At 39.4% G+C, this 24,524-nt stretch overlaps 1 protein-coding gene across 3 annotated transcripts in view; it reads left to right on the plus strand.

Moving 5' to 3' along the window:
• The first annotated feature begins 13,832 nt into the window (after positions 1-13,832).
• UBE3A (ubiquitin protein ligase E3A) overlaps positions 13,833-24,524 on the plus strand; it is a 97,964-nt gene continuing 87,272 nt past the window's right edge. The window contains exon 1 of one of the 3 annotated variants that reach the window (XM_047766858.1): positions 13,833-14,375. The gene's annotated coding sequence lies outside the window, so the exon portion shown is untranslated. The remainder of the gene's footprint in view (positions 14,376-24,524) is intronic. The other 2 variants (XM_047766860.1, XM_047766861.1) reach the window with 2 other exon arrangements.

A 24,524-nucleotide genomic window follows, 5' to 3' on the forward strand; every position in this document is an offset into this window, starting at 1 on the left:
GTTCCCGTCATGGCTCAGTGGTTAACGAATTGGACTAGGAACTATGACGTTGTGGGTTTGATCCCTGGCCTCGCTCAGTGGGTTAAGGATCCAGCATTGTTGAGAGCTGTGGTGAAGTTGTAGACATGGCTCGGATCCCGAGTTGTGGCTGTGGTGTAGGCAGGTGGCTACAGCCCCGATTAGACCCCTAGCCTGGGAACCTCCATATGCTTTGGGTTCGGCCCTGAAAGGATAAAAGACAAAAAAATAAAATTAAATTTTTTAAAAAATTAAAAAATAAAAGTTGGCTTACAGATTCATTTGGATTCTCTTTATTTATCAGAGTATATAATTTTGTCACCTATGAATAATAATAGTTTTACTTCTTTCTTTCTTTTTTTTTTTTTTGGCTTTTTGTCTTTTCAGGGCTGCACTCGAGCATATGGAGGTTTCCAGGCCAGGGGTCCGACTGGAGCTGTAACTGCTGGCCTATGCCACAGGCACAGCAACATGAGATCCAAACCACGTCTGTGACCTACACCACAGCTCACGGCAATGCTGAATCCTTAACTCACTGAGCAAGGACAGGGATCGAACCCTCCACCTCATGGTTGCTAGTCAGATTTGTTTCTGCTGCGCCACAACAGGAACTCCAATATTTCTTCCTTTCTAATTTGTATGCTTTCTATTTCTTTGTCTTGCCTTATTTCGCTGGCTAGGACCTCTAGGAGAATAGAAATAATAAGAGTGAAAATCCTTGTCTTAGTCATAATCTTGAAGGAATTTCCTAGTCTCTTGCCATCCAGGACAATTTTGTCTATAGCCCCTGACCAGTCAGCTAAGTCACTTGCTATTTCCCATGAGTCCATGTGTACCTATACCTCCTTTTTCCACTTAAAAATGGAAGACATACCACCCAAACCTCTACCCATTCAGAGGCTTTCCCCTACCTTTCATAATTTTTTCATTTTTCTGATCATTCCAACATAACAAGTTGACCCAGTGTGAATCAAGCTTAGATCTTTTTTCTTTGTTAGCTGGTCATAAGGAGTACTCTATTGGGTCAAAGTGTGAGTTAAGGGAGAGGGAAAAGTATAACTGTGGTGAATAACATGGAGGTAGAGACAGATGTTCAACTTATTTGTAATGTTAGGATCTGCTTAAGCCTAATCCTGGATGTATCACTTCCACTGTTGTGATGAATTGATGCTAGTCCTACTTTATCTTATGACAACATTTTAAGAAAACATTATGGAAATAAAAGATGATCTGAATTTGAATGTTGAAAGGGGCCTTACTGTGAACTTGGAAAACTGGTCATCTCCAAATCATACCATACTAAAAACATTAGACATCAAAAATAAACAAAAATCTGGACTCCATGCTAAAAGACAAAGTTTCTTATAAAGGACAGAAAATCCAGCTGTCATCAGAACTTTTTTTTTTTTGCCTTTTTTAGGACGGAACCTGTGGCACATGGAAATTCCTAGGCTAGTGGTTGAATTGAAGCTGCAGCTGCCAGCCTACACCACAGCCACAGCAATGCCGGATCTGAGTTGCATCTGAGACCTACACCACAGCTCATGGCAATGCCAGATCCTTAACCCATTGAGCAAGGCCAGGGATAGAACCTGCATCCTCATAGATACTATTGTGCCAAAAACCAAAGAAATGTTCAGACTGACAGGGATTTGTCAAAAGGATACACAGTTGGCTTGAGGGGCTCAAACTGACCAAATCTGGGACAATTTGAGTGCCAAAAAGAATAGTGATGTAATGTATTATGTCATATTGAATAAAAAATGTAGCTTTGAATCCATCTTAGTACTAAAGAAAAGTGGTGGTTAGGAGGAAAAGTTCTTTACTGAAGAACACAACTAATAAATGTAGAAGGAATGGGAAAAATTATTATTGTATGATCACCAATGTAAAGTTGATTCAGGCACTGGTCACTCATGGATGCTAAAACTAGTAGATAAAATATTGAAATATTTATTCAATTCTCAAAGTATCTCCACTCAGATTACTTATCAATACATACTAGTTGTCCACACTGAATGCCTGATTGATAATCCACCCCCCTTCCCTATTTTACTTCCTTACTTCTCTACCAATATTTTCTTGGGGGGGGGGGGGAGGAATCAGTTCCCAAAGAAACAGCTTGTATCAAAATCATTTTCTCAAGATTTGTTTCTGGGGAAACCCCAAATTAAGACAATTTCATCCATTCACCCATCCATTCATACACTGATTGAGCATTTATATTGTGCTAGGCACTGAGCCAAGTTCTTAGCAACATTTGGCCTCTTTATTCATCACATCATCTCCTTTATAGATGAAGATATTGAGGCTTAAAGAAAATAAGCAGCTGGCCCCAAATCACATAATGAGGACTGAGTACTGGAAGGGAGTGGTGGCCGGTCCGGCTGGTTGAGGCTCTCAGAAGCCCAGTTTTGAACTGAACAGTATGGAAAAGGAGATTTCTGTTAGGTAACAATTTAAGAATATTTTCTAATACTTTTAGAAAGCAATGAATAAAAGGGATGCCTTAACATTAAGAAAACATGTCAATGAAAGATATTTTTGAAATTCAAGAAATTTGTCTTTGTTTTCTGGGAAAGCAGCAACACAAACACCACCTCCAGAGTTCCCTGGTGGCCTGACAGTTAAGGACTTGGTATTGTCACTGTTGTGGATTGGGTTACTGCCATGTCTTGGGTTCTCAATACCTGGCAGAGAAATTTCTGCAGGTCCTGGGCAAGGCAAAACCAAAACAAAACAAAAAGCCCATACACACTACTGAATATAAATCCTAGCTTTGCTAGATTTTAGGTGTGGGACACGGGCAAGTTACTTATTTTAAGTCCAATTTCCTAATCCATAAAATAAGTAATACCGAAGATTGTTGTAAGAATCAGTAAGATTTATTCAAGCAACTAGTACTTAGTGGGTGCACAAATGAAATCTGTGGAAATAAACTCATTTCAGGAATTTGCATTAGGCACTGAAAATCGATGCAATCAGTATCATGCTTAGCAACATAAAATATTTTATGTCCTGAATAATATCTACACTACTATCTTAAAAAAACTTTTGTCTTTTTATGATAGCTTAATGTCAATGATAGTTTAATGTCACAAAACAAAAATAAAAACAACAAAAAGAAGGCAAGCTTTGTTTGAAGCAATACCAAAAAGTCCAATAGTAAATTTTATTATTTTGATAATTTTGTATTCTATTTTTAGCGTCAAGCAGAAATAAAAAAAATATTGCTTATAAATTGCAAACTATATTTATGGTTCTTCCCTTGACTGATATTTTCTTTAGTTGACATACCCTGAAGAAAAACAGTAAGTATAGTTGTCCGTACTATTTTTAATTACCAAGATTTTATTTAACCAATGCATTTCCTTGGATTTTAAAAAATTCTTAGAATTCCTATTAGAATCAGTATGATATGTATTTAAAAATGGTATTATACATATGAATTCAGTGAGAATGCAGAAACTGCTATTCAATAAAACTCCTCTTTTCCATCTACTCTCCAGTTGGGTAAGATAGGCAAATTGAGACTGAAATGACCACAGTCAAAGCAGGATTTAATGACTTCCAGGTTTTCGCTTGAATAGCTTAAGGCATCTTGGATATATGTGTGATTAGTGAAAATTGGTAGTTGAATAAATCATAGATAAGAGGATTCTATAGGTTATCTTGTTTACTATCTTAATTTTATACATAATACTACAAAGGTCCTGAAAGATTTAAAGGACATACCTTATTGCTTACGTATCAGAGTTCACAACTAAAATTTCTTATAATAAGTTAATTTGCCACATTTCTCTGTCTCCACTGAATATAGGCAGGCACCTCCTCACTTTTTTATCTATGATTGGCACAACTGAAAAGTGAAATATCCAAAGATACATTAATTTATCATACATTAGCTCATTTACTTTTTGAAGAATTAACAAGTTTTAGCCTCTAAGATACATACTGGGAACACAAAGCAAACCAATAGCAACCTCTTCTTTCAAGGGACTTAAGGGGAGACAGAATAGGAAGCATGGCAGAACAGGAAGTATGTGAAAAGTGACATGATAGGAAGAAGTGGCACAGAGGCATGAGCAACAACACTGCTCAAAAAGATTAGAGAGGCTTCTCAGAGAAGGAGTCTGAACTTGTCTATGAGACAAAACAACTGCAGGCAAAAGGGCCACAAATGACTTTCAAGTGTGTAAGTACTTCCCCAGCAAGTGATCCCATCAAGGGTGTAGAAGGAAATGGGGCTGCGAGGCAGAGTCCATACCCAATGGGCCTTGTTCTTGGAGTTAGAACATTTTCTAGAAATCTATGAAGAGCCACTGATAGAGTCATGCAAGGGAGCAATGGGATTCGAATTTGTTTCTTTTAAAAACATTCCGGGAGTTCCCACTGTGGCTCAGTGGTTAACAAATCTGACTAGGAACCATGAGGTTGTGGGTTCGATCTCTGGCCTTGCTCAGTGGGTTAAGGATCTGGCATTGCTGTGAGCTATGGTGTAGGTCGTAGACGCAGCTTGGATCCTGAGTTGCTGTGGCTGTGGAGTAGGCTGGCGGATATAGCTCCAATTAGACCCCCAGCCTGGGAACCTCCATATGCTGAGGCAGTGGCCCAAGAAATGGCAAAAAAAAAAAAAAAAAAAAATCCATGATAAGGAGTTTTAGTAGGAAAGTACTGTAATAAGGAGTGTTGGGGACACAAGAATGATTAAGATAATACGGCCCTGCCCTTCTAGAGCTTATATTCTGGTTCAAGTAAAATGGCAGCAGTGGGATAATACAGAAGGAAATGGATGTTACAATAATAATGAGAATAATTACTGTATTACTACTACTAATAGTGCCTATTACCATATATTGAACATTTCCCATATACTAGGCACTAAACACATGTGCTGTCCCTTTTCACTCTTCAGAGTAGCCCTATGGGTCAGTACTATTGTTTTCCCTCCTTCACTGATGAGGAAACAGAGATTAATTGAATATTTATTTCAAGTTTCTATATCTGGTAAGTGGCAAAACTGGAATTTGCATGGGATAAAAAAGCTCACCTTTACTGAGCTTGTACTATGTACCCAGCATAAATGCTTTTATGTGTATTAGCATTTAATCCTCACAACAACCCAATTTTACAGATAAGAATACCAAATCACAGAGAGGTTTATGATCTTGCCTGGCATTTTTGTACTCACTAATAAATTGGGACCCCTTGCTATTAACCACTTTGCTGCACTATCTAGTCCTAAAACCAATTCTTTTATAACTTGCCTCCTAACTGCCAGGAGAGTGGGAAAGAGGAAGCAACCTAGGATTACTAACATTATGATTAGGGACTGCCACAGATGGTAGAATCAACAATCAAGTCAAAGAATATAGGAAGAGCTGGTTTCATTCTCCCTTAACTACAGAAGTCTATCCAACTGCCTCCTTGATTTCTTCCTTTGGATATAAGGATACAAATTCAGCTGCAGTAAAAGGTATCTAGAATAACCATGGTGGATTATAGAAGTCAGTAGGTATCTCACACCAACCTTTGAGCTGGTGCACAAGCCTTGACCCAGGGAATCCTTTAGGACCCAATTTATTGCTCTATGATCCCTCCAACATAGCTCCCAACCATTTTAATTATCAGAAAGGGACGAAGGGAATGGAGGATCTCATTTCTTCCAGAGTATGATCTAGAAGTTGCTCACATTGTTTTTGCTCACATTCCACTAGGCAGAACTTAGTGACATGGCCACACTTAGTTTATTATAGGCAGCAATGTATTTGGCTAGAAATTCCATTATCATGGAGAAGAGGAGAGTGCATATTAGGGGCCAACTAGCAATTAGTCTGTACTACAGACATACGCATCTCAAAATTAACATTTGCATAACCCAATTCCTGCTGCTTTTCTAAAACCTGCTTCTCTTGACATTTCCAGTTAATGATTGCAAATGGGACAAATTCAGTAGTTCCATTGCAGACAGGTTGAATTTGGGGGTGCCTGCAGAACATCTGGTATAGTTCTCCAATAAGGAGTTGAAGATATGTATCTGAAGTTGAGTGAGCTTAGTGTTCAAGACTCAGACTTGATTCCTGAATTATGTTAACTGACAGAGGAAAAGTAAAGGTAAGCAGTTATGTTGGAGACTGTCATGTGGCTGGTGAAGAGAAACAAAAGTGGAGAAGGTGAGCATTCTGCAGCGAAGACTTGAGGAAGAGTGGGTCACAGTAGGAGAGGATGGAAAATTCAGGGTGATGGAACCAAGGGGGCAGTCTCAAGCAGGTTGTGGGTTAAGTGTGGAAGGTTGCAAGAGGTCAAATACTACAACTGAGAAGAACTTAACTTTTAAACTTGGCCATTATGCCATCACTGACATTAATACAAGCAATGCATATAGTAAAATGGGGGCTGGTGCTAAATTCCAGTAGCTGAAGAGGGACTTGGAATGAAATGGCAATGTGATAGCACTTTCAAAGAGAAAGGACAAAGTTAATAGAGGGAGAATTAATGAACAGCAAAGGGAATAACTGAGGGATTAAGAGTCTTAAGAAGCCCCCCCAACCCCATCTGCAAAATATATATATTAGCTGTAGAAAGGAAGACAAATGGCTCATACTTTGAGGAGATCAAGGGAGTACAAATTTGGGTAATCTGCAGGAATAAAGGTGAAGATGTGAAGGAATTAATGCTTGAAGTGTGTAATGCTAAACAATGATATATATAATGCTATTATCACCACTGTTATTACAAAGGACTAACATTTATTGAGCACTTAACCATATGCCAGGCAAATTCTTCAGGGAATTAATTTTGCTACAACAGTATTTCTTAAAATACTGAGAGCTACAGATAAACTGAAAGCTTAGTCTTTCTCAGTAGTCGAGTGGGCATGGCATTGGGGAAAATGGAGACCCCATTCTTGAAAGACGCACACAGACTTTCATGAGCATTGGGTCCCAGGGCAAAGAAAAGGCTCCATAGGAATCTGAGTCAAAACTGACAGCAGTTCTTGGAGGATCTCCTGGGAAAACAGGGGGTGACTGTGGCTTGCTGTGGGGGAAGGATATTGGCAGAAAAGCTCCTGGGAATATTCATCAGCAGTGCATTTCTCTAGAGGTGGCCATTTGGGGAAAATACGGCCCCACCCATCAGTGCTGAGAAGCCCCAGGACAAGCAACAATCCAGGTGGGATCAAGCCCTGCCCTTCAGTAAACAGGCTGCATAAAGACCCCCCAAGGCACACAACCCCCGCTAATCTCACCAGACAAAGCCCCACCCACCAGAGGGATAGGAATCAGCCCCACCTTTCAGTGGGCAAGTACCAGTCCCTCCCATTAGGAGCCCTAGAGCAAGCCCCCATACCAACTTCAGTCACAAGAGGGGCAGACACCAGAAGTAAGAGAGGCCACAACTCTGTTTTTGCAAAAAGGACACCACAACAAAAACCTATAAAAATGAAAAGACAGGGAACTATAACTCAGATGAGGGAGAAAGAAAAAAACCCCAGAAAAACAGCTAAGTGATCATGAGATTCTCAGCCTCCAGGAAAAAGACTTTAGACAGTTGATGGTGAAGATGATGCAAGACATTGGAAATAAACTGGAGGCAAAGATGGATAATTTATAGGAAACACTGAGCAAAGAGATAGAAGATATAAAACTTAAGCAAACAGAGATGCAAAATACAATAACTGAAATAAAAAATTCATTAGAAGCAGCCAATAGCAGAATACAGGAGGGAGAAGAATGAATAAGTGAGGTGGAGGACATAGTGGAAATCACTGGTGCAAAACAGAAAAGAGAAAAAAGATTGAAAACAAATAAAGAGAGTCTCAGAGAACTCTGGGATAACATTAGATGCACCAGGATCCATATTATGGGGTGCCAGAAGGAGATGAGAGAGAAAGGGACAGAAAAAATATTTGCAGAGATAATAGCCAAAAACTTCCATAACACGGGAAAGGAACCACTCGCTCAAATCCAGGAAGCGCAACAAGTACCATGTAAAATAAACCCAAGGAGGAACACCCTGAGACACATATTAATCAAACTGACCAAAATTAAAAACAAAGAGAAAATATTGAAAGCAGCTAGGGAAAAGAAACAAATAACATACAATGGAACCCCAATAATATTATTGGCAGATTTTTCAGCAGAAACTCTGCAGGCCATAAGGGAGTGGCATGATATACTTAATGTGAAGAAAGGAAAAAACCTCCAACCAAGATTACTTTACCCAGCAAGGCTCTCATTCAGATTTGAAGGAGAAATCAAAAGCTTCACAGAGAAGCAAAAGCTAAGAGAATTCAGCAACACTAAACTAGCTTTACAACAAATACTAAAGGAACTTTTCTAGACAGAAAAGGCCACAACAGAAACAAAAATACCACAAATGACAAGGCGCATCACTAAAGGTACATATACAGTAAAGATACGAAATCATCCATGCACAATTATGCCACCAAAGTCAGAAAGCATGAGAAGAGGAGGGTCCAAATGCATGACACTGGAGATGCACTTGCAATTAAGAGACCAACAACTTAAAACAATCTCGTATTTTTACAGACTCCTATATCAAAACTTCATGGCACCTGCAAACCAAAAATCTACAACTGATACACACACAAATAAAAATCAACTCAAATACAACACTAAAGATAGTCATCAAACCACGAAAGGAGAGAACAAGAGAAGAAGAAAAAAGATCAACAAAACCAAATCCAAAGCAGTCAATAAAATGGCAATAAGAACATACATGTTGATAATTACCTTAAATGTTAATGGACTAAGTGCCCCAACCAAAAGACACAGACTGGCTGAATGGATACAAAACAAGTCCCATATACATGCTGCCTTCAAGAAACCCACTTCACTTCTAGGGACACATACAAATTGAAAGTGATAGGATGGAAGAAAATATTCCATGCAAACGGGAATCAAAAGAAAGCTGGAGTAGCAACACTCATATCAGACAAAATAGACTTTAAAATGAAGAATATTTTAAGGGACATGGAAGGTCACTACCTAATGATCAAGCATCAATCCAAGAAGGTATAACAATTTAAAATATCTATGCACCCAACATAGGTTCACCACAATGTATAAGGCAAACGCTAACAACCTTAAAAGGACAAATCAACAATAACACAAGAATAGTGGGGGACTTTAACACTCCACTTACAGCAATGGACAGATCATCCAGACAGAAAATCAATAAGGAAACACAGGCCCTAAGTGAAGCATTAGGGCCTCACTCTAATGCTTATCTAAATATCTATTAAGTAGATATTTATAGGACATTCCACCCAAAAGCAACAGAAGATACATTCTTCTCAAGTGCACATGGAACATTCTCTAAGATTGATCACATCCTGGGCTACAGATCCAGCCTCGGCAACTTTAAGAAAATTGAAATCATATCAAGCATCTTTTCTGACCAAACACTATTCTACTGGAAATGAACAAGAAAAAAAATGAAAAAAACACAAACACATGGAGACTCAACAACATGCTACTAAACAACCAATGGATCACTGAAGAAATCAAAGAGGAAATTCAAAAATACCTAGAAGCAAATGACAACAAAGATACGACACTCCAAAACCTATGGGATGCAGCAAAAGCCATTCTAAGAGGAAAGTTTATAGCAATACAAGCCCACCTCAGGAAACAAGAAAAAGCTCAAGTAAATAAGCTAACTTTACATCTAAAGCAGCTTGAGAGAGAACAGACAAGACCTAAAGTTAGTAGAAGAAAATAAATCATAAAGATCAGAGCAGAAATTAATGAAATAGAAACAGAGAAAACCATAGAAAAGATCCATGAAACAAAAAGCTGGTTCTTTGAAAAGTTCAACAAAATTGATAAACCCTTAGCCAGACTTATCAGGAGAAAAAGAGGACTCAAACAGACGATTCGCCAAAGAAGACATACAGATAGCCAAAAAACACATGAAAAGACATTCAACATCACTAATTATTAGAGAAATGCAAATCAAAACTATTATGAGGTACCACCTTACACCCGCCAGAATGGTCATCATCAAAAAGTCTACAAACAATAGATGCTGGAGAGGGTGTGGAAAAAAGGGAACGCTATTACACTGTTGGTGGGAATGTAAAATTGGTGCAACTGCTGTGGAAAACAATATGGAGATTCCCCAGAAAACTAAAAATAGAACTACCATTTGATCCAGCAGTCCCACTCCTGGGCATCTATCCAGAGAAAACCACAACTCGAAAAGATATGTGTACCCCAGTGTTCACTGCAGCACTATATACAATAGCCAAGACATGGAAACCTAAAAGTCCATGGACAGAGGGGTAGCTCAAGAAGAGGTGGTACATATACACAACAAAATATTACTCAGCCATTAAAAGGAAAGAAATGTTGGCATTTGCAGTAGCATGGATGGACCTAGAAATTAGCATGCTAAGTCAAGTCAGTCAGTCAATGAGACACCAACATCATATGGCATCACTTACATGTGGAATCTAAAAAAAGGAAACAAAGAATTTCTTTCCAGAACAGATACTGACTCACAGACTTTGAAAAACAGGTTGGGGGGTTGGCGGATGCACTGGAGGGTTTGGGATGGAAATGCTATAAAATTTGGTGTGATGATTGTTGTATACCTATAAATGTAATAAAATTGAGTAATTTAAAAAAATAAAAAAAAATACTATATGCCTTGTTAAAAAAAATTGTTGAGTGGGCAGCATTTTGATACAACCTAAAAATGGCAACAGTAATTTTCTACCCACCATATCTGACCATCTTTTTATTTTCATTTTTTTGCATTTTAGGGCAGCACATGTTGCATATTTGATCCCAGGCTGGGGTAGAATTGGGGCTACAGCTGCTGGCCTACTACGCCACAGTTCACAGCAATGCCAGACCCTCAACTCATCGAGTGGGGCCAGGGATTGAACCCACATTCTCATGGATGCTAGTCAGATTCATTTCTGCTGAGCCACAACAGGAACTCCTATCTGACCACCTTTTTGTTACATTCTCTCCACTTATTCTTGATCCCAGGCGTATGCTAGGTAATGAATAATTGTTTTGCATTTAATTTGCTATAATTCACATTGAAAAGAAATCTTGAGCATCAAAACAGCCCTGCAGAAAAATCAACTTTATCAGCAAATTTAGGGCAAAATATTTCATTAAAAAAAGATTGAGGAGTTCTTGTTGTGCATCAGTGGTTAATGAATCCCACTAGGAACCACGAGGTTGCAGGTTCAGTCCCTGGCCTTGCTCAGTGGGTTAAGGATCCGGCGTTGCTGTGAGCTATGGTGTAGGTCACAGACATTGCTCGGATCCTGCATTGCTGTGGCTGTGGTGTAGGCCTGTGGCTACAGCTCTGATTAGACAACTAACCTGGGAACCTCCACATGCCATGGGAGTGGCCCTAGAAAAGGCCAAAAAAAAAAAAAAAGATTATGAGCATTAGAAGATATATAGTATTAGTTGAGTACTCCCATAATCACTACAGTGTTGGGTTATTCTGCAAAAAATATTGCTTTACTAGTGTGACTTCCTCTTGCACTCTGAGTTCTTGAGGGTAAGGATGGGAATTGTTGATCTTTTACTGTTTTCCAAAGCCTGGCACAGTTCTGGGTAAATAGTGGAGGTTCAAAGTTTGTTAAAGGAATTAATCCATTAGGTTAAAAAAATTTAAATTGCTTTCACTTTACTCCCCAAATGAGATATTTAGAAACTATTGGGTCTCATTTTGAATAGACTAGTCTAAAAAATATACTACTTATTTAGTAGATACTTTGTTGTTTTTCTGGGAAAGCATACCTGAAAAAATATATGGATCTGACTTGGGGAAGAAAATTTTTTTTCATTGAAACTGATATATAAAGAGATGGAACACTATTAGTATTCTAAGGATTCCTAAAACGATTCACGCTGGTAATTTTTCCCAGGAAACACTTTGAAATTTGAAAATGGACAAGGCAGAAAGCACACTGGGTTCTTGAAACAAGTCTGACACCAGCAGTGTCACATATAAGAATACCTATTTAACATTAACAAGCTAAAAGGGCAATGGGTAATTTCTCCAGATTCCAAGGAGGAATTGGGGTTCTCCCTGATCTTAGCAAAGAACCGGTATTTAACTGACAATTAACTAAAAGTAGGTTTATTTCTCATGTCTTTAATTTTTTTTGGAACTCAGGGGTATCTTGCCACATTCAATATACCAGGTTATTATAAAATTACATTTCGTTTATTCAGACAAATTTTACTTAAGAGAAAGTAGAATAGCTCAAAGTATCTACATATGCTTGATACTGCAGTTAACATTATGCTTTAATTATTCTAATAGTCTTTAAAGATTTTCATTTGTCTATTTTGATTTTATTCAAAGATAAATCCTTAAAAGACTGATTTTAATTAATCTCTTCCGTTAAAACATAACTGCAAATAGTGTCCAAATGAGGATGTGTAATGGGGGTAAATGAAAAAAGAATAAGGAATCGAATTAAAATTGGACATGATTTAATACTGTCATTTATCATCACTTGTCCTAAAACAATTTAAATTCCACTAGCCTTTTCTTTCTTTTTTTTTTTTTTTGGTTGGGAAGCAGTATATATAAAAAAAAGATTCCCCCCACCTTTTTCTTCTTTTTTGTCCGCTCTGCAGCATATGGAGTTCTGCGGGCCAGGGATCAGATTCGAGCCACAGCTGTGGTAGCGCTAGATCCCTACCTAACCCACTGTGCCAGGCCAGGGATCAAACTTGCCTCCCAATGCTCCAGGGACACCCCCGCTGATCCCACTGCACCACAGCGGGAACTCTTAAAAAAGTATTCTAAGAATGACAGCTGGATTCGCCGCAATGTATACTGTTGATATAAAAAGTTTGAATTTTATGGGCTTATCAGCCAAATTTCAAACCCTAAGAGTATGAATTGTTAGTGATCCCATTACAGTTTTGCTAGCACGTGTTGCAGAGCCATTAAAAGGGAAAAAAAAGAGAAACATTTCGAATAAAAGAGTGACCTTGGTACTAAGACTTGGTACTAAACATGGGTTCAGTCCTCATAATAATCAATTACCCTGAATCCGGCCTGGGTCAACCAAAAAGCCACTTTCTCCTTCTCGACAGCCTACCGAATGTCAAAACTGCGGAGACTTGACATTCACCTTCTTGTAAACGAGTGACACATCGTGTGCTGGCAAAGGCCCTAAGCAGATGACCTTGGTCCCCCGAAAGCTGGTCCGCACTCTGGGGGTACCTCAGCAACGTTTACAAAAACAGCTCAGGGCGTAAAAGGGTTCGGGTCGGAGACCTAATATAGGGAGGGTTCTGCCCCACAGAGGCTGCTATCAAAGCCCCCTCCACGGACTTTCGGAGCCTATTTATCCTCTGACAAAACCGGGAGCGGTCCAACTTCAGGCAACGTTCCTCGGCTGGGTAATCACGGGGCTCTCCAACACTCCTGAGGGCTCCAGGGGGTTTCCGGAGTGTACCGCTTTCTTTCTGTTGGACCACAGACTGCGGTGGCTCAAAAGATGTACAGCCAGCTCTTCCCAGCCCCAAAATGGCGACCGACCCTGGGAGGACTCCGAGAAGCCGCGAGCCACTTCCCCTTCCCAACTGCCCCTGCGCTGGCGACGACGGCAAGCAGGAAGGAGGCGGAGCTAGAGGTAGAGGGCGGGGCAGAGGTCTGTGCCCACCCGCGCGTACCCCGGCCCCGCCCTGCGTCCCTGCGTCCAGGCCTGGAGCCCTCGCCCGGCCGGCGGCGCGCGGTGTCTGCCGGGATACTCGGCCCGCCCAGCCTGTCCTCCCGGCTTGCGCCGCGGCCGCGAGATCCGCGTTTTCCCAAGATGGTGGCGCTCGGCTCGGGGTGACTGCAGGAGAAGACAGCTTGAATCCCCTGCGCCAGAATCTCAACATACAGCCCTCCTCTCGCTCGCGCACCCCGCCTCCGCCTAGCCTTCTGCCGGTTCCGGCCCTCGCCCCCAGCCGCCGCAGCCGACTTGCGCTTCACCCCTCCCGACCCGGCACTCACTGCCGCGGGCGGCGGCGCGTCCCTCGGCTCATCCTCGGTGCCGTGCTCGTAGCAACTCGCACCTAGCCCCGACCAGGCGGGGTCCCGTAGCCCCCCGTGTGCGGACAGGCAGCGGCGGAGCAGCGGCTGGCGAAGAGCGCGGGGTTTGCTGCGGCCCCTGCGCCCCTTTTCCCGGCCTTGGTCTCCGGAGAAGGAAGCGCGGGTCCCGCATGAGCGCCGGCGGTGGCGGCAGCGAAAGGGAACGAGGCGGTGGCGGGCGGAGGCGGCGGGCGAGGGCGACGACGACCAGTGAGGCGGCTGCTGCTGCGAGGGCCGCAGCCCAGGCGCGGGGGCGACTACAGGTCAGTGTGGCTGAGGACGGGGCCTGGACGGGGAAAGACGGGGCCTGGGATGGGAAAGGCTGGGCGGCACCTCCCGTTGTCCCCTCTGCCTCCCAAGCTCTCTCCGGGACGGCTTTGGCGAGGGTATGGACGCCCCTTACCCCCGCCGGGGCGAGTGTTTGGGGTCCCATGGTCTGGAGGGTCCATGCCAGAAGTAGGCCTCTGCTAGCAGCGGCTGCTGCTGTCCTAACTGTCAGTCCTGGCGGGGCGCCGGAGGGAGGGTTTTGTCGCCTGAGGGGACGCGAGCGGGCCCGGGGCGGGGCGTGCAGGGCGTCGAGAGGTGGCTTTCCTTGGAGCGGGACTCGCCAAGCGGGTCTGGGCCCCAGGCTGCGAAGGGCTGGCGTTTTTCTTCTGAGGGAAGCTCTTTCTTGGTGTTCTTGAGGTTTTGGTCTTCATGATGAAGAAATATTCAGATGTGTGCTTGGGTGGGTTGAGCTTTTGGGGGTGGACTGGTGGGGACGGAGGGCGGATGAAATGATAAATCAAGCCCAAGGATCGTGTTCACAGATTACTTATCGCGATTTTGAAATTAAACGTGAACTACGGTGTTTGCTGGGGACTGTTAAATGCAGCCTGTAAACAGTTGGCCTTTTTTCCCCCTCTTCTCCCAATTGAGAAAATGAAAAGGGCTCGTCATAGTGTAGAGGTGTTTGTTGGTAAAATCAGAATTTAATGCGGCAAATGCTTTAGTGAATTAAAATGAAAAAAATAATATGGACGCTGCTTGATTAATCTTAAAATCCTCGAAGGATAATTTAATTTCCGAATTTTCTAAAACGTCCTCTGGATATGTTAAAATAGAAACATTACACAGGCTGTTTGGTATTATATTTACTAAGTGGCTAGGGTGCTGTTAAAAATGTAAACTAATGTCATATGGGATTTACAGTCCAAAGTTATCTCCATCAATTATGAAGGAATACAGGTATGAACCATAATTTTGGATCATTCCACTACTTGTAATATTGAAAGAAACAAATTATTCCAGAATTGGGGGTTGTGGGTGGGAGAGAAGAGGGCTTGAAATGGAAGTGATCTAAGGTTTAGATATACAGCTGTTAAAAAATGTGAAAGAAACTTGAGATACCCAATAAATCTTGTCAAATGAATTGGATAAGTAGGATGAGAAGTGTTTATATTACACCTCTGACCAGTCAGTACCCTTATTTAAGAGATTATTTTGTAAACCATTTAAAAAAGTTTAGAATTTAGGAAGATAAGAAGAAGTGTAATAATTTTGGAATTAGATCCAACTGGTAAATTCTGAGGTACTTTTCACATTTTTAGCGGAGTGAATACAATATTAATGATGGTGATGATAAGCCCAGGAATGACCAGAGGACCTTTAAAGAAACTAATCACGACAAAACAGAAACAAGAAGTAGCTTCAAGAAATGATGATCTCTGTTTACAAAATTAGAATGTAAACTGTGGAAATCTTATTGTGTCAATATTTTTAACTTTGGTGTGGTGAATAGCATGTTTACCATCCTTTGGCATTGCTGAGTTACTGAGAAGTTTACGCGGAGATACAAATTACAATGTTTTGATTCCTTTTTACAGGTTTTGGAATTGCCTTTATTTCATCTCTCTCAGATTTACACTTTTTTCATGGTTTGAAAAATAACTTCTTAAAATAAGGGTTCTTATTAGTCAAAAGGGAAAAAAGAAGACACATTCTCATCCCACTTGGCAGGTCCATTTAACAGGATTTATTGGGTACCTATAATGTCTTTGACATGTAACATATAATCAATTTTCTTAAATTACAGATCATTTCTAAATAGCTCCTCCTCTCTTCCGTCCAAAAACAATCCCCTCTCCCTTTAAAACAATTTTGGAATAATTTTCTTTTTCTCTCAACATGCAGTCAGTGGAATAATCTAAAACTACAGATCATACCTAACTTTTTCAACACAAGTACATGAAATAATATTTACAGTGGTCTGTTTTCTTAAATGATGACTAGTTATGATCTTCAGTCATGTTTTGTCCTTTTGTTTTAGACCTGTACTTGTATAGGTTAAAATGTAGAAACATTACATTAAGTACATATGCAGCTGTTAAAAAATTAGTTTTCAGATTTTTATGAGTGAAGATAATTTTTCAGAAGTGATTTTTTCAAGTAAAATACTTGGGTAAGTCTTAGATACTCTTTTTTTGGTGATTCAGGGCAACAAAGTTTTGGCTGATTTTGACAGTCCCTGTTTTCTCCCCACTGCAAATGTAAAAGTAAAGTATAAAAATCAAAGACATTATGGTATGTATTGTGGAAATAGTTTTGTAATTAGATCCTGCTTTAAATTCTGGCTTACCCTAGTTGTCTGACCCTTGACAAGTATCTTACTCTTGAGCTGCAAGTTTTGTCATCTGTAAAATGGAATAGTGAGACTAACTCAAGAGTTTTTAGGATTGAAGAATGTAAAATGCTTAACACATAGGCACTCAATAAGTATTATCCTTTGAAGTCTTCCTACCCAGTTTTTCTGAATGGTCTCAAAGCACTTTCTATGCAGTGGACATATTATATTATCCTTTACATTGTTTTCTTGCTCATTGGTTTTGAACTCACTCTTTAAAGGCAGGGACTCCTGTATATACCAGCGAGTGCATTACCAGAGTATGAGTGCGTGAGTTATTAGTAAGTGGCCAGCTAACATTTATTGGATATCTGCTGTAAATATCAAGGCTGAGCTAGGTGTAGGGGCTATAAAGACAAGACTCATGACTCTGTCTTTTGGAAGCATATAGTCTGGTGACTATCCCCGTAGCAGGTTTTTTTTTTTTTTTTTTTGGTAAAACCCTGTCATATAATGGAGCCCCATTCTCCTGGTGCCCTTCCAAGACCTCCCATTCTCATCTGTTCTAAAGAAAATTGTTTTACTCCTTCCTTAATACACTGTCAATGTTAGACACTTCATATCCTAATATCCTGGTCCCAGTCCACCACTCAGTATCTGGCACATAGTGTGTTAGTGTTCATATATATATATATAAACTTAGTTTAGCAGTTGCCTGTAAATACTCTGGGGTTTTTCTGGGGGTAAGTGTCATTCTATCTTCTGGTCATAAATTTATAGACTTTTTAAGCCTGAGTGGGACTATCCTTGAGGTCAGTTACTCCAGTCATTTTACACCTAAGGAAATCTGAAGTGCAGAGCTTTAAAATGGTTTTTGTCCTTTCCTTCCTTCTCTCTCTCCCCTCCCCTCCCTCTTTCTTTCTTCCTGCTTTCTTTCTTTTCTCCCCCCCCCCCCACCTCCCCCCCCTTTTTCCTGCCAGTACCCATGGCATATAGAAGTTCCTGGGCCAGAGATCGAATGTGAGCCACAGCTGAGGTGGGTCCTTAACCTGCTGTGCCAAAGCAGGAACTCAAAAATGGTTTCCTTAAAGTCACCAGATGGCAGAGCCAGGGCTGCAGTTTGAGCCTCAGGATTGTGCAAAATGGCACGTGTTCGTGTCCTACTTTTTGGCAGGAGTGTTATTTTGCTTTGAGAATACCTACTCACCTTTTGGAGTTACGTGTTTTCTGTGATATTAGTAGAAGGGAACTTTCAGCAAGATAACGATCAATGGACCTTTTTGGACTATAGCAGTTAGTGTAGGGGTTTTTTCTTCTAATAAAATAAAGTAAAATTGGAAATCGTATTAATATACAAGCATATATTCTATGTCCAAAACATGAAATGTTCGAAATACTTAAAGATGCTATGTAAATAGTTTTTAAGTAAGATGACTTATTAATAAATATATGATGGATTTCTTTGCCAACTTTTCATTTTCATTTAATCTCAGAAATGTTGCTTATAATGCTTTGCTCTAAGTTATCTTCAATGAGTAAATGCTGTTATGGATATTAAATCAAAAAGAAGATTATTAAGTATAAAGTCTATCTAAAAATTAAATAAGTCCAGTATACTTTTTTTTAATGAATGCTACTGTTTGCATATGAGATTTAGCTGACAGTTATTACTGTTTGATTTTAAGCCTTGCGACTGTGAATGCCCTAAAATTACGTATAAAATTTTAGTTGCCTCAGAGTCTCAAAAGGTTCTGTGAACAAAAGCCATCAAGAATCATTGGTTTCAAAAAGAAGTACTAACTCTAGTGTCAGAAGATTGTGGGTTCATACTTTTCTAGCTTCCTAGTTGGGCATGAATGAACGGGCCATTTAGCTTTCTAAGTCTTGTCTCTGTTCCTTCCATTAAATAAAAGTGATAATTGCTTTGTTTCAGGGGATTGTGTTTTTTAAATGGGAACATTCTCGAAAAAGTAGATTAATACTGCTGTATAAAGTGACCTTATGGCTGATGTAGTGACTTGCCTAGGGAAACAAGTTGGTTACTTTTGACATCTCCTGTTACTGTGATAAATGGCAACTGAATAAGGTTGATCGGAAAGGAAAAGAGGTTTTAGAGACTTGGAACCTTATTAGATACCATTATTCACGAAGTTCAATTTTAGGAATCCTCCAGAATCTCATACAAGATGTCATATGTGGATCGTAGAAGAGGTTGCTCTAGTAAGACTTTATTAATTAAAAGTTAGCATCTATGCTGCATTTAAAAGCAAGGAGGTCATGTGTGAGCCCTGAACACTTAGACAAGCTGGGTGAAGTCTTCCTTCAAATGAAACTCTTGGCTTGGCCAATGTGGAGACTACTGTGATGACTCTTAACAGTTCAGTGTGTTCTAGAAGTTGATCGTCTGTATCCTTTGGGATCAATTGAGGTTATTCAAGCTCAGATCCCTTTATGTAACAGAAATGAAACATTAGACATTTTTTTTTTGACCCCTCTCTTTGTGGTATGCAGGCTTGTAGCTCTTTTTAGTTCTTAATAGGTGTCCATTGTGTATACTTCTAGTAATTCAGAATGTTCCTGTTCACATTTGAGACAAGTAGTGCTGCACACAAATTACACGGCTAGGGGCTCAATGAAGATGCTACCAGTACTTCTACATATATTCTTTTCATTTGATGACTTTTGTCTCCTTGTATCAAAAAGAATGGCTTATCCATTTCAGGTTTCTAATAGACTTCTAACTTACCTTCTTCTTGAATGTGAGAAAGTAGCCTTAGGATTGCCCTTGTGAACTATAGCCAATATTCTAACTCATTTATTTTTATATATTATTTGATGCAGAATAAAAAATTATTATGAATTTTTTTCCAAATTAAATGTTAAGACGCTACAAAAGAGAATAGACAGGTATGTACCATTCAGTGTGGACAAATGTCACATTTTTTTCACTCCCTTGTAGTCTTAAAAGTGATATTCTTTTTTTCAGATGATACCTCTAGCACTGCAGATACCACTACAGGATTTTTTTCATACTGGCCATAAATACTTTGCTATCTTTTATCATATATAAAGCATAATCCTGTTCTTTGGAAGGGAAAGGATGAAATGTCCAGCAATGTTTTCTATATAAAGCTAATGGGTCACAGGGAAAAATATGGGTTATTTTCGGCTTTTGATTATCTTAGTACTTTTTCTTAGGAATTCTATTTATTGTGCTTTGTGTGTACATGCGCCAGTATTGATAACCTTCCAGTGTACCATGAATAGAGACGTTAAAGTTTTGTTTTGGGAAATAAAAAAATACCTGTCTTTTGAGTCCCGATGTGATGTGTATACTAGTTGATAAATCCTATTTCACACGAAGAATAACTAAGCAGCATTTTTCTTCTCTAGTTTGCTGAAGTAAGCTGATAATGTGTTGTATTCCGTGTTGGTGATAGAAAACCATGCTGTTTAAGATAATTAAAATTGAGAGCTCCTAAGAAATGAAAAGTTCCCTAATTACTTATGCTGCTTCATTCATACTCAGTTTTTTTACCTACTTTGCTATAATGCTGTATACTGAATGTTTATGTCCTCCTACCCCCCAAAAATTCTTATGTTGAAATTCTGACCCTCCTGATGTGTTGATATTTGATTGTGGGGCCTTTGGAAGGTGAATAGATCATGAGATGGAAGTCCTCAGAATGGCATTAGTGCCCTTTATAAGACTCTAAAGCGCTCCCTCACTTCTGCTCTATGAGGTTCCAGCCAGAGGACTACCATCTATGAACCAGGAAGCCGATTCTCGCCAGCCATGGATTCTGCCCTGCTTTGATCTTGGACTTGCTAGGCTCCAAAACTGTGAGAAATAAATTTCTATTGTTTATACACCACCCAGTCTATGGTGTTTTGTTATATGAGCAGCCTAAATGCACTTGGACACGTATTAAACATATTTAAAGAACAGAGAGGGGAGTTCGCGTTGTGGCACAGCAGAAATGAATCTGATTAGTACCCATGAGGTTGAGTGTTTGATCCCTGGCCTCACTCAGTGGGTTAAGGATCTGGTGTTGCCATGAGCTGTGGTGTAGATTACTGACGCGGCTTGGATCCTGTGTTGCTGCGGCTTTGGTATAGGCTTGTAGCTGTAGCTCCCATTCCACCCCTAGCCTGGGAACTCCGCATTCCGTGGGTGCGGCCCTAAAAAGCAAACAAACACACACAAAAAAAACAGGGAAAATGGAAAATTTAACGGGTAGAGTTTGGTAGCTAATACAAGGGTACATTGTGCTTGATAAAATGTAACTGCTTCTTAAATGTTGACTCTGATGTTGAAATGAGAACACTTTAAGTATATAATATGTTAAATGCTGATTTAACTTTAGACTTTTATATACATAAAAGTAGATTTCTGTATTTAAAATCATTTATTTAGATGTAATTATTGCCCAATGTATTATATTTCAAATTATCTTCAACATGAAAAAGTAAAATCTTCAGGTTTCATTTAACTCAGCAAAAAGTCTACCCCTTCCCCCAGTTCTTCTTCCATCTTTTGGGTAGATGATGGGTAGGGAGGGGTGACCTTAAAAATAGGTGATTCTCAGTTGGAAGATAGGTAGGTCACTTAATCTCAGCTAAAATTAAACTATTTACTCCTGGATTGAAGATTCTATGTAAACAGTAAATATTTGCTCTCTGTCTCATTTTAGATTTGTAAGTTCTAGATAAATGCGCTTCTTTCTAGTTGAAGACTACTTTTAGGTATTCTGCTGTGGGCTAATGAACTCTGAGTATGATCAGGAACACTCTAGGCTTCAGCCAAAGACCCACTTTACTGCCTATGCTTGTGCTGAATTTGACAAGGCATTCCTGGGAGGGCATGCGTGCGCATATGTGTGCATGCACATCTATATTCCTTGCTGATAGCAGATCTTGAGAAATTGGGGCTGATCACTCACTATTCAGCCTACCAAGGTTTTCTTTGAAGCAATCAAGATCTAATTCCCTTAAATGATATTTTAACTGCCTAGTATATGTTTAACATTGCCCTGACTGCAGGAGTATTTTATATTCTTATTCTGATATCTTTTCTTAGTTTTTTTAATAAAAGAAGTAGGTTGGATTAGATGATATCCAAGGTAATTTTCAGCTTGGATATTATATGCTAATCTTTTTAAAAAATATGTATGTATGCATTTTAATTACAAAACACTTAAAATATAAATAACAGCAAATACTCATTTACTCACCACCCGGATATGAATTATGCCGGTTTTGATCCTTTGAGGAAGCAGTGCAGTCTTACATAGTCAGTTGTAGCAGTTTCACCCCAAGCCCTATATTACCCTCTCCCTACCCAAGCTAATAACTATCCTGAGGTGCTTGAGTTTCATATCCTTGTTTATACCTTTACTGTATATGTATACTTGTGTCCATAAGCAATATATACAGTGTTGAGTTTTGTGTTTTAAACTTTTAACAAAATGGTATTGCATTGTACATATCTTTCATCAGCTTTTTTTTTTTAGTATTTTTTGAGATGTTGATGCTTATAGATCTAGTTTGTTCAGTTTAGCTGCTATGTGGTTAAACATGTTTATTATATATCATTGTATAATATATAAAATGTATGTGTCTCACTACTAACAGATGTTTTGAGTTGTTTCCTTTTTTGCTATTGTAAACAGTGCTGTAGTGCTCATTTTTACACATTTCTTTGTGCAGATTCGTGGAAGTGAGATTGTTGGGAAATAGATTGTGAATATATTTAACTTTACTAGATGTTGCTAAGTTCTTCTCTGAAATGGTTATGTCAGTATATACTTTATCAGTAGTATATGGCATTTCTTTTTCCAGCATTCTAGCCCATACTGGAGATTGTCATATTTAAAAATTTATGCCAATTTGTGAGAGTGAAATGACATCTCATTTTAACTTACATTTCCTTGATTATTAATTCTGGGTGGTGTAATATATGGCTGTGAATTTTATTATTTTCTGTATGTTTTGAATGTTTCATAAGCTAATGTTTTAAAAAGAAAGTTAAGAGACATTTGTGTTGTAAAGGACCTTGGAGATCATCTCATTGAACCTTCTTGCTTTATAATGCAACTAGGGAAGTTATGAGAATAAAAATAAAACAAAATTCTACTTGCTGTCCATTGTGATACTCCCTTTGGGATACAGAATCAATTTTTGAAGTCAAACTCATGAGTCTTTTATGATTTGTGTTTTTTATTGATGAACCCCCCTTTTAATATTGTCTGCTGAGAGTTGAGATAGTGAGGTTTTTGTTTTTTATTTTTTTTTTGCATTTAGTTCCATCTGGGAGGGAGTTAGGAATCAATTTTTTTTTCATATGAAAAACAAGTCCCAACATTAAGTATTGAGTCCTTTCTCCATTAATTTTTTTTTCATCTTTTCCTCTTTTCTAGGGAGGCACTCGCGACATGTGGAGGTTCCCAGGCTAGGGGTCTAATCGGAGCTGTAGCCACCGGCCTGTGCCAGAGCCACAGCAACGCCAGATCTGAGCCGCGTCTTCGATCTACACTATAGCTCATGGCAATGCCAGATCCTTAACCCACTGAGCGAGGCCAGGGATCAAACCCGCAACCTCATGGTTCCTAGTCAGATTTGTTAACCACTGCGCCGTGATGGGAATTCCTCCATTAATTTTTTTTTAATATTACCTGTATCATATGCCAAATGCTTGGGATTGATATTAGTTTCTTTATTCTTTTTAATTTTTGTCTTTTTTTTTAACAGCACTACTACATTGTTTTATTTCAAATAGCTTTATTTTAAGCTTTGAAATCTGTGGGTCAAAGTCTACCCCTTTTTCTTTTTCAGAACTTTGTTGATTCTTCTTAGACTTTACTCTTCCATAATAATTTAAAACCAGTATATTAAATTCCTTCAGGGATATTAATTGGAATTGCATTGAATACATAAATTAACTTGAGAATTGACATAGTTTATCTTGCCATTTATTCTTTTATATTTTATAATTTTCTTCATAAATGCTTTCTACACATACTTTATTAAGTTTATTCCTAGATACTATATATATATTCATTGTAAATAGGATCATTTTTCTATTACACTTGATCATTTGCTGGTGTTGATTTTGTATCAGTTAACTTGGGTGAGCGTCATCAGTTCTCTATAGTTTATGATTCTTTTAGAGTATTGTGAACAAATAGCAATTGTCTTTTACAGTGATCTTTTAAAAATACAAGTCTAACCTTGTTACTTTCTGTTTAAGATTATTCTCTGGCATTCCATTGCTTTTAGAATAAAATGCAGTATCCTTAATAGGTCAAAAAGGTCCCATATGAGGAGTTCCCATCGTGGCGCAGTGGTTAATGAATCCAACTAGGAACCATGAGGTTGCGGGTTCGATCCCTGGCCTTGCTCAGTGGGTTAAGGATCCGGCATTGCCATGAACTGTGGTGTAGGTCGCAGACGCGGCTCGGATCCCACGTTGTTGTTGCTCTGGTGTAGGCTGGCAGCTACAGCTCCTATTCAACCCCTAGCCTGGGAACCTCCATATGCCGCGGGAGTGACCCAAGAAAATGGCAAAAAGACAAAAAAAAAAGAAAAAGGTCCCATATGATCTGGATTCTCTTTGTCTCACATCCTTCTTTGTTCAGAACCATCAAGCAGTTCTGGCTTTTTTTCAGTTTTTTTTGAGCTATTCAGCCTCGTTCCCAACCTTTTGCCCAGTGCATTTCTGTCTCCCTGGAAGACAGCCGACAAATTTTACCTTTCCTGTAGGTCTCAGCCTTCTTCGAGGATCTCCTTGTACTTACTAATGTTGAGGCTT

Source organism: Phacochoerus africanus, chromosome 2 (genome assembly GCF_016906955.1).
Source record: "Phacochoerus africanus isolate WHEZ1 chromosome 2, ROS_Pafr_v1, whole genome shotgun sequence".
In the NCBI taxonomy this organism is placed as follows: Eukaryota; Metazoa; Chordata; class Mammalia; order Artiodactyla; family Suidae; genus Phacochoerus; species Phacochoerus africanus.